Below are 14,889 nucleotides of genomic sequence, written 5' to 3'. Positions count from 1 at the left end.
GGTTCAAGACCCAATTTCACTGATCAGTTCTGGGCTGTTTGCTTGTCTTTGACCTTTTGTTCTCTTTGCATTTTCATTGCTTCCATTTTATAAACAGAAAGAATTGGAGCTGGTTAATGATGGGGCTCTCTAGTTCATGAAGATTTGACAAGTCATCTAATTTCCCCTACTTATTTAGCAAATGGGATAATGGAAACTCTCAAAGGAAACTTTTCCCAATGAAAGTTTAATTTTCTCAGTGCAGCCTAAGTCTACATTGGCAACTTTAACATACTTTGGCTTAAATTGAGCTTTGTGGGCCCCTCAGAACTTTAGGCATTTAGAAATTCCCCTTGCACTAATTTTACCAGGTTGGATGTCTCACCTTTGTATAATTTATTTAAAAATATCTGAACATAGAATTTCAGAAACATCTATCTAGTTTTTAGTTATTCTTGGTTCATTGTTCTGGTTTGCTCAATTTATTTTTTTAATATTGGGTCTTAGACACATTGCTTGTCACCATGTTTATCACACGAGGAAAAGGTTCTTATCCTCATAAACTTTCAAGAGTTCAACACTGGATTTAACACTGGGTGACTTTGTCTTTCAGAAAAAGTAAAGTGAGAGCCGTGACCAGTATTTGGCTGGGTTATTGCCATAATTAGACGTATTGTGTGTGGAGTGCCCAGCATAGCATCTGACACATGGAAAATACTTGAGGAATGTCATTATTTATCAGGCAACATATTTGCATTTAACAGTGCCTTTCATAAAGAAAATAAACCAAAGACATGAAGCTATTTCTGTAATTTCAGTAAGCAAAAGGGATGGTGTTTAGATGTGAGAAGCAAAGAGTTAAAACAATCAAAGGACAGGGAATTTTAGAGGCCACAAATAAATTGCTCTGAATTTTTGGGCAAGATTCCTAATCTCTTGAGATTAGTGCCCTCTTCTCTAAAATACCGAAACACAGAAAGAGTATCTGGTACAGCCATTCAATAGGAAATGTGAAGCTCTTTTTCCTCCTCCCCTTCTTCTTCCTCTGAACATCCTAAATGACTCCATTCCAAGTATCACAGTTCATCAAGGTCTCTGTGCTTTGGGATTTCAGGCAAAGTTCCCAGGCCCCCTGCCAGCAGCTGTCTTTGTTGGTGTGGGTTGTTCCATTTAAATACCTCTGTCTGGATGTATGTTTGTCACACTTATAGTGGCTGGTAAGTCCAAGATCTGGGTCCTGGCAAGGCTTCACTTCCTTTTCTGTGAGCTGATAGGGTCTTCTTGGGTGCATACTCACACTGTCTGAATCATTTTTCTTATAAGAGCTCTAAGCCATCATGAGAATGCCACCCTGTTGCCCTTATCTAATTCTAATTATCCCCTAAGAGCCATGGCTCCAAACTGTCACATTGCTGGCTAGGGGGTTAGGGTGTCAATGTATGAAAGTCAGGAGGACATAAACATTTAGCCTGTAAGACCATCTCTATTTCTGGGCAAACCAGCCCACCTCATTGAAACTGTTCCCATTTCTAAATAAGGAATGGTGGTGGCTGCATGGTCTGTAAACCATCCATTCTAGCCACCGCGAAGGAGGCATAGGCCATGGGGCCCCCTATTGTTTGGGCCACCCTACCCTAGTACATAGCATCTCCTCTACCGTGGACAACCTCCTTCATCATCACTAATTTACCCAACTACCTGCTTCTGGCCCTTTGGGATGCGGTGTTGTCTCACATGGGCACCTACCTCCACCTAAGCTCTCCCCAGTCTGTGCTGATCCATGTCTTTTCCCCCTGGGTTATGAGAAATTCTGTGAAGATACAGACCACGTCCCATTTCACTTTTATTCTTCAGTGTCTAGCAATCTGATTGTAACATGGTGGATATTCAATAGATGTTTGGTTCATGAATACAACACTATAGAGTGCACACAAGCAAATAGATACAGTGGCTACAGATGGCTACAACCACTGTGGAAAAAGACAGAAACATGCCAACAGAGGATATAAGGGAGCAATTCAAACAGAAATATAATAGCTCACAACTATTTAAATAAAAATCACTACTAATGCAGTGGTATAAGATGCCAAAGCAAGAGAAAAGCAACCTATCAGGAGGGCAAGAGCTAACACTCACAAACCAGCTAGGTTCCCTGCGAGGGTCTCCCATCTGTTTGTACATTCTGTCCACACATACTGGTCCCAGCAGTGCAACTGTGTCTGATAGAAGCAAACCCTCCACCTACAAATCGTGAAGCAAGCATGAATTCAAGCAGCTAATGATGATATTAATTAACCCACACAACTGTATACATGGCCAGTATTCAGCCAATCTTTTGATCCTAGACAGAAATCTTTTAAAGCCAGTTGAGAGCATGAAAAGACAAAATTTGATGAACATTTTTACCTTGGTGGATATAAAAGTTGGAGGGTTCAATAACTCTAAGAATAATGTATTTGCCAATAGCAAAATTACATTAACTTAGGGAAACATCATTCTCTTAAATGTAACCTAAGTGAATGGCCTGAATAATAGTTTAAAATTATGTGTATCCATGGCCTATTGAGGCTGGAAAGGGTGGAATTAACATTTCTGCCTTAGAATGAACATACTTTCTCCAAAAGAGTCATCTCTAAGTTTGTCTGAGTCAGAAACTAGTTGGAGAATCTAATGGAAATTGTGAACTCTCTTCTAGAATGATGTATATGACCTCTGCAAAGAGTCATTCCTGGTTTTCAGGGGGCTCCTGGATCTCTGAGATGCTCACCTCCACAATCCATTTGTGAATCTCAACTCCTGGAAAGCTGTCTGGTCTTTTGCATAGGCTTCCAACTGCAAATGTTAGGCACCTGATCAGAATCATTCTTGAAACTTCAAATACACACACTTTCCTGTGTCATACAAAAGGAAGCCTTGCAGAGGGAGGGTGGTGTTGGAAATGAAATCTGGGCTGTTGGAAGTCACTCCAATGTTCCTCTTGTTCTCAGCTTCCACCCTAACCCTGAGTAGAAGTTAAAAAGTCAAAAAGAATGACAAAGCAATGGGTTTGAATCAGAGACCTGGATGCAAATGGCAGCTTCTTTACTTAGTAGCCTATGACTTTGATCAAGAAATATCTCCTATAAGCCTCTACTTCTCCTCCCATAAATGACTGTTGGGAACACTGAGCTGAAAGGTGTGCAGCTTTGCACATGCATCTCAAATCCTCCATACTTTGCCTTAAATTAAAAATAAAGGTAAAAATAAGGATTCATAGTAGGATGTGCTCAATAAGGAGATCCCACATACTGGCTGCATCACATCACTTAATACCTGATGCAAAAGAGGGCTGATGGTAAGAATCTTCCATGTTGTTCCTTAGGGTTTGAGATGTCTAGAAAATTTTGCATTTCTACAAATATGCTGTAAAGGATTATATCATTTATGAAATACTCAAGGATTTATATACCTATTTTTACCGTGCAGGTTGTAAATAAGTGAAAATTGTGAGTGTAGATGGGAATATTTCACCATGTTGTGGCTGTACCAGGTTTGGCTTCCAACAGCAATCTAAGCCATCATTAACGTGTACAAATGTGGGTGTTGCTGTGAAATCTTTTTTTAAAATTGAAGTTCAAGGATGAGCTGGTGTTACAGGTGGGTAGGTCTCTAAAGTTTGATGCTAACAGTAGTTATCATATCTGTACACAGGTGTAGAAATTTTAGTTCCTCAGCCACTCAGTTTTCCCGAGTCTCAGTTTATAATCTCTGTCATGAGAATAATTCTCATCCTGAAGAACAGAGACAGAGCCACTGTTAGATGAGCTGAGGAAAATCCCTGCCCATCACATAGTAGACACCCAATGAATCGCAGTTGCTCTGAGGTGAATGGTAATGATGGCACTAGTAGTCCAGAGGTAGCAGCTGAATGAGATTCAGAGGACAAAGCAAATTCCCAACACATGTTGAAACCTCAACACTTAGAGTGGGGTGAAAAGAGCCAAGGGAGAAGGGCATCATGAAATAGGGAAAAGAAAGAAAGAAATTGGACTGGAGCCAAAAGTTCAGGCTAGATGCAGGCCCTCTACTTCTGTCTGTCTCAGCTTTGCCCAGCTGCAGAAGATTCTTTCTCCACCTACAGTGGCCAGTTCATCTCAGATGTTCCTGAACAAATACAGTGTCCTATTGGCCTTGTGACCCCTCAGATCCTGGGCAGCCAGGATGGAAGGTTGCCCTACTCCAACCTGTATTCTCCAACCCAGGAGTACTAGGTTTCTTGAAAGGGTGGAGGTTGAGTTATTGTTTTTGCCCCCTTTCTAGACATCCTTAATATTTTCCTTATTTGCCCCATTTATGAGGTGCTATAAAAATATAACATATGCTTACATTTTAAAAAATATTACTGGAAAAGACACATTGTTGTTAATCCCTCCTCAAAATACACCTCCTTGCTTTATATACATTTATCTCCTCATTCTTGCTGCTTTCTGAAATAGTTCTGGAAATGCTCTCCCTTGAATACCTTTAGTTGCCTATTATGTCTATCTTTCTTCCTGAATTGGTTAAAAAAATTTACCTTTCACAGTTATTTTGACTTTGTGGAGAAGCCAGAAGTTGCATTGTGCCAGATCTGGTGAATAAAATGGATAAAGTCAAATTGTAATGTTTGTAGCAGCCTGCCTTTCCATTGGATGGCACTTAGCAGCAGAACTCACCATATTTCTTTTTCACACCTTGTAAAGGTATTCACTGAATGAAGAGGGTGTTCAAAGCCAAGGAGAGGGTTTTGAGAGGATTAGTGGTGATGTACCCTTTATTGTAATACATATTTAAAATTTATTCATTCACCAAAGACTCATAGTCCTTGGGGCTTTCCATAAAGATTTCACCTGTAGACTCAGCTCAATACTTTGGCTTTGTGGAAGGTGTAAGAACTATTACCGAGCTCTCTATAACAACAGCATGTAGCCAAACCTTGGCTTCCTGGCTCCTAGTAGTTGATCGAAGTTCGAAAGTCCCAGCTGAATGGATGAATGTATACCTTGCACAGTGTTCTAATTTGTTTGGTTAGAGCCTTGGGAGACTGCTTAAATTGATAACTTTCTTCTACAAAATCTAACCATACTGAGTAGGGTCTACTCTAATTAAATAGGTCATGTAGAGCTCTATCATTTCCATGCTGATATATGTTGCTTCCCTGTCTGTGCATAATACACAACTCTAGAAATTTTCTTTCATCTTCTCTTTGGCAACCCTTGAGTCATAATTGACCTCAAGTTACATGATGAACAGTGGCCGGCAGAACAATATCATGCTTTAAATATTTTCTATATTTGATATATGCACCCATACTTGCAATGGGCACGTGTATTTTTTTTGTTGGATAGTGACAGCAAATGCTGTTGGGCAATGATAGCATTCTTTGTAATATAGAATCACTGTGGCTTTGTAAAGTTAGGAAATATTGGGAGAGAGCATGATGGCTCTTTCTTTGGTTCTAGTTCCCATTTTTAGAAAGGCTTGCTATGTTGGTGGTTCATCCATCCACTAAGGTATGAACTCTCATGTTGAAAGTTGAAAGTGGTTTTCTTCTGCATGAATGCCAGGCAGCCAGGTACTGCATGAATATCCATTTACATGGACTGTCACCATGGTGTGAACACAAATCACAGGTTTTGACTCTGCCCTACCTGAATTTAGCTCTCAGTCATACAGTCAATTAGACATGTTATTTTATCATTGTTACTGCTGTTACCATCATCACAGAGGTGGGTGTCTTACTGTTTTGTCACTGGAACACAATACTCAACACCCACGACTCTAAAGAGGAAAAAGACTCATTTTGGAACGCAATTTGTAGAGGTTTCAGACCACAGTCAGCTGGCTCCAAGGCAGGGCGGCATGGCAGAGGGTCATGGAAGAGAAAGCCACTCATGTCATAGCAGAAAGGGATCAAGGGAGGAGAAGGGATACATATGCTTTTCCAGGCCACACCCCCAGTGACCCACCTCTTCCCACTACGCTTACCTTACAACTTCGCATTTAGCTACAAGTTTATCAGTGGACTAATCCACTAATGAGTATCATACCCCATGATCCAAACACCTACCCAGAGCCCCACCTATGAGCACATGAGGCTTTGGGAGGAGATCTAGATAGAACAGGAGGAAATCAAAGGGACGCTATTCCTCACTGACTGTGGGCCATCTTTAAGGATCAATGGGGGCATTTTGCATCCTTATCCTCTTCCCATCAAGGCCATGTGCATCTCCCAGTCATAATTACGATTCTAAGTGCTGTTCCTGGATACTGCGCTCAGTTGAAAACTTCTTAAGGTAATTTAGAGAGGAAAAAGAAGAGAAAGAAGGCATATTATAGAAACTTGGGAATTGCGCACTCTGAGAATGTGAATAGAAACTAGACCACTCAAGCAGTGATCTTCCTCAATGTCTTCTAAGCAATAATATATACTCACCCTGAAGTTTAGCATATTTTCACACCTCACTGGCTTGTGCCTGTGTCTTAAGGACTGTTTGTTTTACACACCCTCTCACTGGGCCAACTATGTACTTCCCTCATTTTCAATTATCTCCATCGCACAAAATATTCTCTTCTGTCTGGAATGTCCATCTTACTCTGCGCTCTTCCAAATTCAGCTCTTCACATAAAGTTCAGTTCAGACATTGTCTCTCCGGGGATCTCCTTACTGTGTTCACTGTGTGTCCATCAGGTGGCTTTATTTTCTGTCTAAATGTCATCTCACTGCTCAGACTGTAAGATATTTGTGAGCAGATATTTGTTACCTCCTTCTTGTCACTCTTTGGCACTGAGTCTAGATTGATATTGCTTCTGAATTCAGTTGGTTTGCTACGCAAAAAGATTTGCTCCCTGGTGTGGGTGTGCCTTTCCTTTCTACATAGTTTTATTGAAATTTCCAACACATTTCACATCCTGAGAAAAGGCACTTGTTTTAACACAGCTGCTGGGCAGAGGTCATTGCTTTAGACGAGGTTTTCTTTTCTTTCTTTTTTAATGAACTTAATCAGTTTTAATATCTTTTCCAAGGCAGAACACAGTAAATGACCCTGACTGGGCTGAAAGCTGTCTCTTGAGTGCTTTGGGAGGATTAGAAGAGGTTCTTTTAGAGCCTCTTAGCATGAAAGGCTGCCTTTTCTTTTCTTTGGGTTATCGGGATTGAGATTTGATCCTAATTAACAAAGGGGGAGCCCTGAGCTGTGTGGTTTTGCTCTTGGGACAGAAACAGAGCTGGGTGTTTTGGAGACAGGCAGGTGTGTTCATCTGTCTCAGCTCTTGTGACTGAACACAGGGCTGATGCAGTTGCTGATAGCGTGGCTTTGGGGAAGCACAGAGAGCTCTAGAAAGGGAGAAAGCCTTAGGAATGGAGGAAGAGCAAGATCATCCTAAGTCTCTTCTGGCAGTTGAGACTATCTTCAGCTGTGAGACAGCCAGGCCCCATACCACATGACACAAATTAAAAGTCAGTGATGGCGTTTTTAAACTCTCCATAGACTAGCAAAAGAGATCCAGAAGAGGGACATTTAGCCAGTAATTTCATAAGAATGGGAAATGGCACAAAGTCAAGCTGTTCTCCGCATTGTATTTAGATTCCTTGGTGCTGTGGTCTCACTGGCGAGGGCCACGGGAAAAGGCAGAGCCATTTGACTCATATTTGTTCCCTTGTTATTTCTGTGAATCCATCTCTCCCCTATGAACAAGGAATAAGAGGGAATACTCTTGCTTTTGTTCTTTCTCTCCATGGCCCAAATATAATGCTGGTGGTGAATATTGCTTGAGAACCTTGCTGAGAAGGCTGGAAGCAGAGACACCTCCTGCTCAGGTCAGGTCAGGGTGAATTGACGGTGACTGAGGTTGGCCTGGAATCGGGCAATTGGTAAATCCTTTCAGTCATAATATGCAGACCCAGCAGTGAGAACCACATGCCAAGTTATCCTGTCCTAGGTTGCAGACAAGGAGAACACACCACCAAGAAATCTCAAAGAAGAAAGCAGAAAGGAAAATTTGTCCAAGTATCACAGGCGAGTCGTTCTTAAGGGCTGCCAATTGCATCGCTGGTGAAAGCCGGCGTCTTTCTCAGAACACAGCATTAAAATATTCTGCTCAGCTGCTCTGTGCTCCAGAAATACAATAAATAGCAGCGCTATTTTTAAAGGATCATTGGGCTTTATTAAGTAAAGAGAGGCTTCTCTTTAACATGGTTTTGAGGATTCACTGTCTAAGCAGTGGGCTTGGGTGTTGACATCCTGGCATAAGTCTTGCCAGTGTGTATTAATAAGCCTGGCTGTTTCTTGTGCTGCCACTCCTGGGCATCTTTCAGTGAGTCATTTGAACCTCTCTAATCTTCACTTTTTATCTGTATAATGGGTATTAGAAACATTTCCCAGTTTATTGTGAGAATAAAATGCAACGAAATGGGTATGCCACCATGGGAAAATGCTCATGAGTTCTTCCATTCATTAATTCACTAAATCGGGACCTACCCAGGCCTGAGCCTTATTATTTATTTGTTTGCTTGCTTGTTTTTGTACTGGGGATTGAATTCAGCACCTCGCACATGGTGGGCATGGTAGTGCTCTACCATATGTCCTTAGTCCAGACTAGGTCTTTAAAAGCACTGCTGCCAGAGGATCCTCCAAACAGCTGTTGTTATCCCCCACCCAGTTTCTGTACAGCATTAGGATCCACTAAGAGTTTCAACAGTTAAAAGTCCACCAAGCTGAGGATTACAGCACTTTTGTTTACTTTCTTCACCTTAACACCATTGTAATCCTACCATTCTTTCATAGGATTCAAAAGTAGCCAAAATGATCTTTCCATGGGGAGGAGGACAAAGACCTATACCAAGGGGGAAATCCTTGCCATTTGATAGCTTAATTCAAATTCCAGTTCTGCTGTATACCAGCTGCATTTAGGTAAGTTACTTACATGTGCAAAGCCTTGTTTCAGCCATGTGCAAGGAAGGAGGCTGTTGTGAGCATGAAGTGAGTGATGCCTCGATTATGCCTGTGACTCACACCGAGTAGAGGTGTGCACACGATAGTCTTCTCCGCTGGTACAGACACTATAGGGTGGTAGCCTCAGTCTCCATCTTGACTTTTGACTCTTTTCTTCACCCAGGACCTTCATCACCTACAGTGCCACATCTCCACACAGATACCTGTCCGTTAGCATACTTATCACCAAAACTTTGTCACCAAAGGCACATGGAAGCATTACTTCCTTCTCGGTGAGTTTGCCTGGCCAGGAGGGATGCTAAGCTTTGCACCTTGTTTGCCTTTGTGGCATCAGAGGCTTCATTATTTGTTGGAGGAATTTTAAACTGTTAGAGTCCTTAAGATTTTCTTTTTTTTATTAGAATATCAAGAGTAGGGCCAGGGATTTAGCTTAGTGGTGCTCCTGCCTTCCTGGCAAGTGCAAGGTCCTGAGTTTGATCCCTGGTGCCAAAAAGAAAAAAAAAGAATATCATGTGTACTTGTTGTATGCTGGCTTATCATATTTTTGCCACACTAACAAATTTGTATTATTAGTTTCCAGATTAACATTCAAGTCCAGAAAAGGTCCAAAGAAGGAAAGGAAGGGGAAACGGTGTGGGGAAGAGGAAATGAAAAAAGGGAAAGCAAAAAATATGAGAGAAAGAAAAAAGAGAAACAAAGTCTTTGTAAATAGGGAGCGGGTAGAGGGTTTTATGGGAGGGCAGGGGAATGGGGGAAAAATAAGAACAAAAATATATCATGTAAAGTTATAAGATCCCAATGATAATGCCATCATAGTGTATATCTAAAATGTACCCATAAAATTAATGAAAAAAAGGAAACATTCATGTCCAGTATCTCAGAAACCCTCTTTCTTGCTGTACCTCACTATTTCTTCCCTACTCCATGGTACCTACTATAGGTTTCTTTCACCTGCTTTTTCTATTGCATAAATGGAATACTAAAACATGTGCTCTGTCCTTCCAGTCCCTTCCATTCCCCTTTATGTCTATAAGAACTGTCCATCAAGGTTATACACTGTTTCTTCTCGTGACTGTATATGATCCCATCAGAGAAATATACCATAACTCACCTGCCTGTTCTTCTGAGGATGGGCATTTGAGTTGTTTAGTTTTTAATCCATTGGTATCTTTCTGTGATGGCTGTGGAGCTCTGGTTCTGACAGCTCAGCTCTCCAGAACTTCAGTGTGGACACGTTGTGGAATGTTAGGCCATTACAGAAGAGTGAGACTTTTCTGCATGAATAATTTTTAAGCCTACACTTCCTTGAGGGACAACTATGTAAGGTAGGTAAGAGTATCCCTGTCACACACGTGATCAAGCTGTGCCAGGGGAAGTTCAGACATTTGCTCAAAGAGACAGTTCTAATGAATGTCCAAAATGAGATTCTAATTCAGCTTTCTAAAAGACTTTGCCCTACTCTACCTCTTTACAAGATTTGATGAAAAAATTTACTTTGACTGGAGTTAAGTGAAAATATTTTTATCCCAAACTGCCTATAGTAGGCATGGCCAGGTCGCTACCCTCTCGGTAGGTCATTTTCCCCTTCCCTTTAAAATTTAAACAATCAAGTTTATTGCCTATGGGAAGCAGAGTCATGGGTGAGAATCAATCCAGGCCTTAAAGTTACAATCTTGATTTCCTGACTCATTAGCTGTGTGACCTTGAGCAAGTTACTGACGCTGTGCCTCAGTTTATTCATCCATGAAATGAGGGTAATAAAAGTTTCTATTTCACAAAACTGCTGGGAAGATGGAGGAAGAATATATGTAAAACACTTTGCACAGTAGAAGGTATGCAGTTGGTATTTCTTGGGCACTTACTATTATAATAAAATTCAAACCCTTTGGCAGGTCTGACATTCTAGGAGCCTGATCCTGTCATTGCAGCCAGCACTTTGAATCAAAGATCTTCACCAGCTCCTAAATAAACGTTACATGGCTGCTACCAGCATTTCTCTTTTTGGAGATGTCTATTAAAATTATGATTCAATTGTCAGAAACAAAATATTCTTAAGATCTCTTCAACCATACCCTCAAATTATATGACAGTGTCTGGCTTTAATACCCATCTAAATAGTTATACTGTTGACAGGTTTCGAGAGCAGCGTTGGCTCTTCCATTCCTCTCATTAACTTATGTAGCAACATCATAACTCTCTGGAAGGATTTTTTTTTAAAGCACACTGGCATATTCTATCTGAATTCATTTCATACAGCGTCTGTGTCGGAATGTTTGCATATGAATGAGATGCGTTGACGTTTGCTCATTAACAGGGGAGGTTTGCGATGACATGCTTTAGAGTTCAGGTTCAAGAGCCTGAGGCAGTCAAGAGGGAAAAAAGGTTGGAGGCTCAGTCCATTTGAGATTTCACTGAAGTAGGCTGGCATCTAATCTCAGTCTCGGGCAGGCTGTGGTTGGAAACAGCAGCCCCATTTCTCACGTTTAGGATGTGAACCCAACCTTGCCCTCATGCTCCTCTCTGAAGACTCAACACCCTGGCCACACTGCTATGGTTTTTCATTAATACTTTTCAAGGCTTGGTGTGTACAAACCACTCTCTTTACTTGATAGGGTTCCCAGCAAGTCTTGGCAGTTCCACTAAATACCAATGACTTTCTGAATCTTAATTCCTGTAGCCAAAATTAGCCATTCCCTTCCTGGGACCCAGCACCAGAAGGTCATGTGTAGAATAGCCTGTGTGTTGTGTTACATGACTCTATGTCTTATGCTAGACTCTGAGGGGTGAAGAATCATCCAGGGTAGTTACCTTTCCCATTGTTTCACCAGTGCCCCCTATATAGTAGCAGTTGCTTAGAAGATGTCTATGAGGAGGATGGAATAGAAAACTAGATTAAGATAGGCAGAGGCACGTTTGGGGCTTTTCTCTTCTAGATACCTGAGGTGTTCAAACTGCTGTTGCAATCTTTCCTAAAACTTGTCAGCTCCGGATAGCCAGGCTCAAGCTCACCATGGGCCTTAGAGTTCCACCTGAACTACGTCTTTCTGCAGCTCTCAGGCTTTGCAGTAGGGCTGAGCCTGTCCCCACAGCCACCTGGCAGTCCATGGCTGGTTGAGTGGTCTCATTATGGAACAAGCAGATTTGGAAACAGTTAGCATCTGTGCCCAGCAATGGCTCTTGTTAATGGCTCTTGAGCTGGGAGGACATGTATGTAAGATAAATTCTGGGAATGACTCAGTACCACCTAAAGGTACACCAGGAATAGGCAAGAGTGAGCACTATCTCCAGATCCAAGGAATCTACAGTGACCTTTGTGGTCATCCTACATGTGTGTTCAGACAATGGGTCAGGGTGGCTAAAAGGACAGACTCTGAAATTCGATTGTTTAAGTTCTAGCACCATTTTGGCCACCAGTGAGACCTGGATCAATTGTGCACCCTTGCAGGAGTTTCCCAAACTTCCTAGGATTCAGTTTTCTTATCTGTACAATGGGTACAAGAAGAGTAGGCTATGGCATAAGGCTTTCTCATAGAGTTACCCTGGTATGTGTCATAGAGCCTATGACACATAGTAATGTTGACTCCTAGAGACTGATAATTCCTAGCTATTAGTACAACTAATTCCACTTAATTTTCACTCATATCTGATAGTTATTGTCATCTTTCTTTAGAATATGTGAAAATCCTGCATTTTAAAATGGGGATAAAGTAAAAATTCACTGAGCTCTTGTAGTCTGTACCCGGGTTATTCAACATCACGGTCAAGGCCATAGTAAACATTCCTGCCATGCCTTGGACACTCAGTTGCTCCAGTACACTTATATCTGGCCTTAGCTCCCATCAAATTGACCTGGGAGCTATCTCCTATGGCCAGCATCTATGGGTGTGCAAGATTACTGAGGTGTGTGTCCTTCCTTGAAAAGATGTCAACAGCAGGGCCGGCAAATGAATGGAGAGCAAGGAAAAGGGCAGAGTTTTGTGGTGGCCACTTGTATTAGTTTCTAGTGACTGCTGTGACAATTGACTCTAAATTTGGCAGCTTAAAACATTTTCTAGTTCTGAAAGTCAAAATTTCAAGATCTGTTTCACAGGACAAAATCAAGGTCCAGGACTGTACTCCCTCTGGAGTTTACAGGGGAGAATCTGTTCTACTTTTCTAGCTTATAGAGCTGTGTTTCTACCTTCTTTGCCTCCTGGCTCCTCCCCCATCTTCAAAGCCAGCAGTGTAATTCCTCACGGAGCCACCACTTCACTGCTGCTTTCTGTCCCTGCAGTCAAATCTCTTATAAAGATACATTACTTTCAGGGCGCACCTTGATAATCCAAAATAATTTCCTCTTCGAAGAGCCTTAATTTGATCACACCTGCAAATCTCTTTTGCCATTTAAAGTGACAGTTATAAGCCCTGGGGTGAAGGACAGGGATAACTTTGGGGGTCACTGTTCAGCTTGCCACACCGCCAAGCATCTCTAGCTGGAGGCAGAGAGCTCTGAAGCAGCTGTATACTTGGGCTTTGGGAGTGTCCTTCCTCTACTATAGATCCACAGCCCAATTCCTGGCCTGGCCTGCACCTCCACTTTTACCTCGGCATATGTAGGATAAGGGTAGGACAGAGGCCTGCAAAGGTTTACGTGCCCACTCTTTTGCAGGAGGAAAATGAATAGATTGGCACTGTGTCTGTGTATCAGTCACAATATGGGCATCTGGCACAGAGACAAGGGATTCCCCTGACAATATCACTTTGTTCTGAGCCCCTGGTTGAAGCCTACATGAGAGAACTTGAGTGGATTCACCAAGGGAAGAGCCACTAACATTGGCTGTGGACACCTTGATTTGATCACATATTTTATTTATTTATTTATTTTTTTGTGAAAATGCCGTTGATTTTGCCTGGCGCTTGAAAAAGAGATGCTAAAGCCATTAACTCTCCCGTGCATATGTCACTACTGTCGGCACCACTTTTCTGTCACAGACTTTACTCACAGAGTACAGCAAATTTATCGAGCCCTGCAGGTTCAGCCTCCACACAGCGGCCTCTCCTTCCATGCTCTGGAGAGTCAGGGACAAGTCCGCCTCTGTCCCTTGCTTGGGGTGGTGGGGTGACTGTCCTCAGGAAGCAGCCTGTGGGGACCACGTGGCCCCTTACAGATGTTTCAGCTCTGTGGCACTGGAGGTAGCTGGTCACGGATTTCATTATTCTGAGACCACACAGAGGGCCTGAACTTGTTCACAGGTAACTTCAGATAAACAATGCATGGGTGAAAAGTGCTCATAGACATAGCCAAGGCTCTTCCTTTAGTACCCTTTCCACATTTTCCTGAGCAGAATCCTGGGGGTGGGAGAGGTAGGGTAGGGGTGAGAATGGGATCCCTAGACATCCTCTATCAATGTTCACAAGAGGAAGAAAAAAAAAACCCAAAAACAATGTAAATTTTACACTTATTTGTCTGTGTTTTAAATAGAAAATATTTGGGAATCTGCTCTGCAACTTGAGCTGACATTCACTCCCAAAGGGTAAGCTTTGAAAATCCCTCAAACCCTGCCAGCCTCGATTCTTATCTGCAAAGGTAACCAGACTCTTCTTCCAGCAAGGGGCCAATGAAGCAGGTGTTTCTCCGGCAGTATGGGCCACCCTCAGTGTAAACGACAGAAATCTGGACCTGGCCAAGTTAAACAGGAGCACACTTGTCTTTGCTGTCTGGGGTGTGGGTGGGCAATGGGGTGACCAGGTGAAACTGTGGTGCCCCTATTTCTGCTCGGTGAGGCATCTGTCAGCTGTGGGAACTTTAGGTGAGAAGGCATTTATTCTGCTTACTGAAGTCGAAAGCCAGCCACCCACTGCCACCGGTTTCAGGCAAAGCTGAGCAGAAGAAAGATTGAGAGTTTAGATGATAGGGGCAGGTTAGGTCAGCTTTTCCAACAAACATTGGCCACAGAGC

The sequence above is a fragment of the Fukomys damarensis genome, unplaced genomic scaffold, assembly GCF_012274545.1.
Source record: "Fukomys damarensis isolate Sample0158 unplaced genomic scaffold, DMR_v1.0_HiC HiC_scaffold_32, whole genome shotgun sequence".
Classification (NCBI taxonomy): domain Eukaryota; kingdom Metazoa; phylum Chordata; class Mammalia; order Rodentia; family Bathyergidae; genus Fukomys; species Fukomys damarensis.
Note: the sequence above shows the minus strand (reverse complement) of the source record.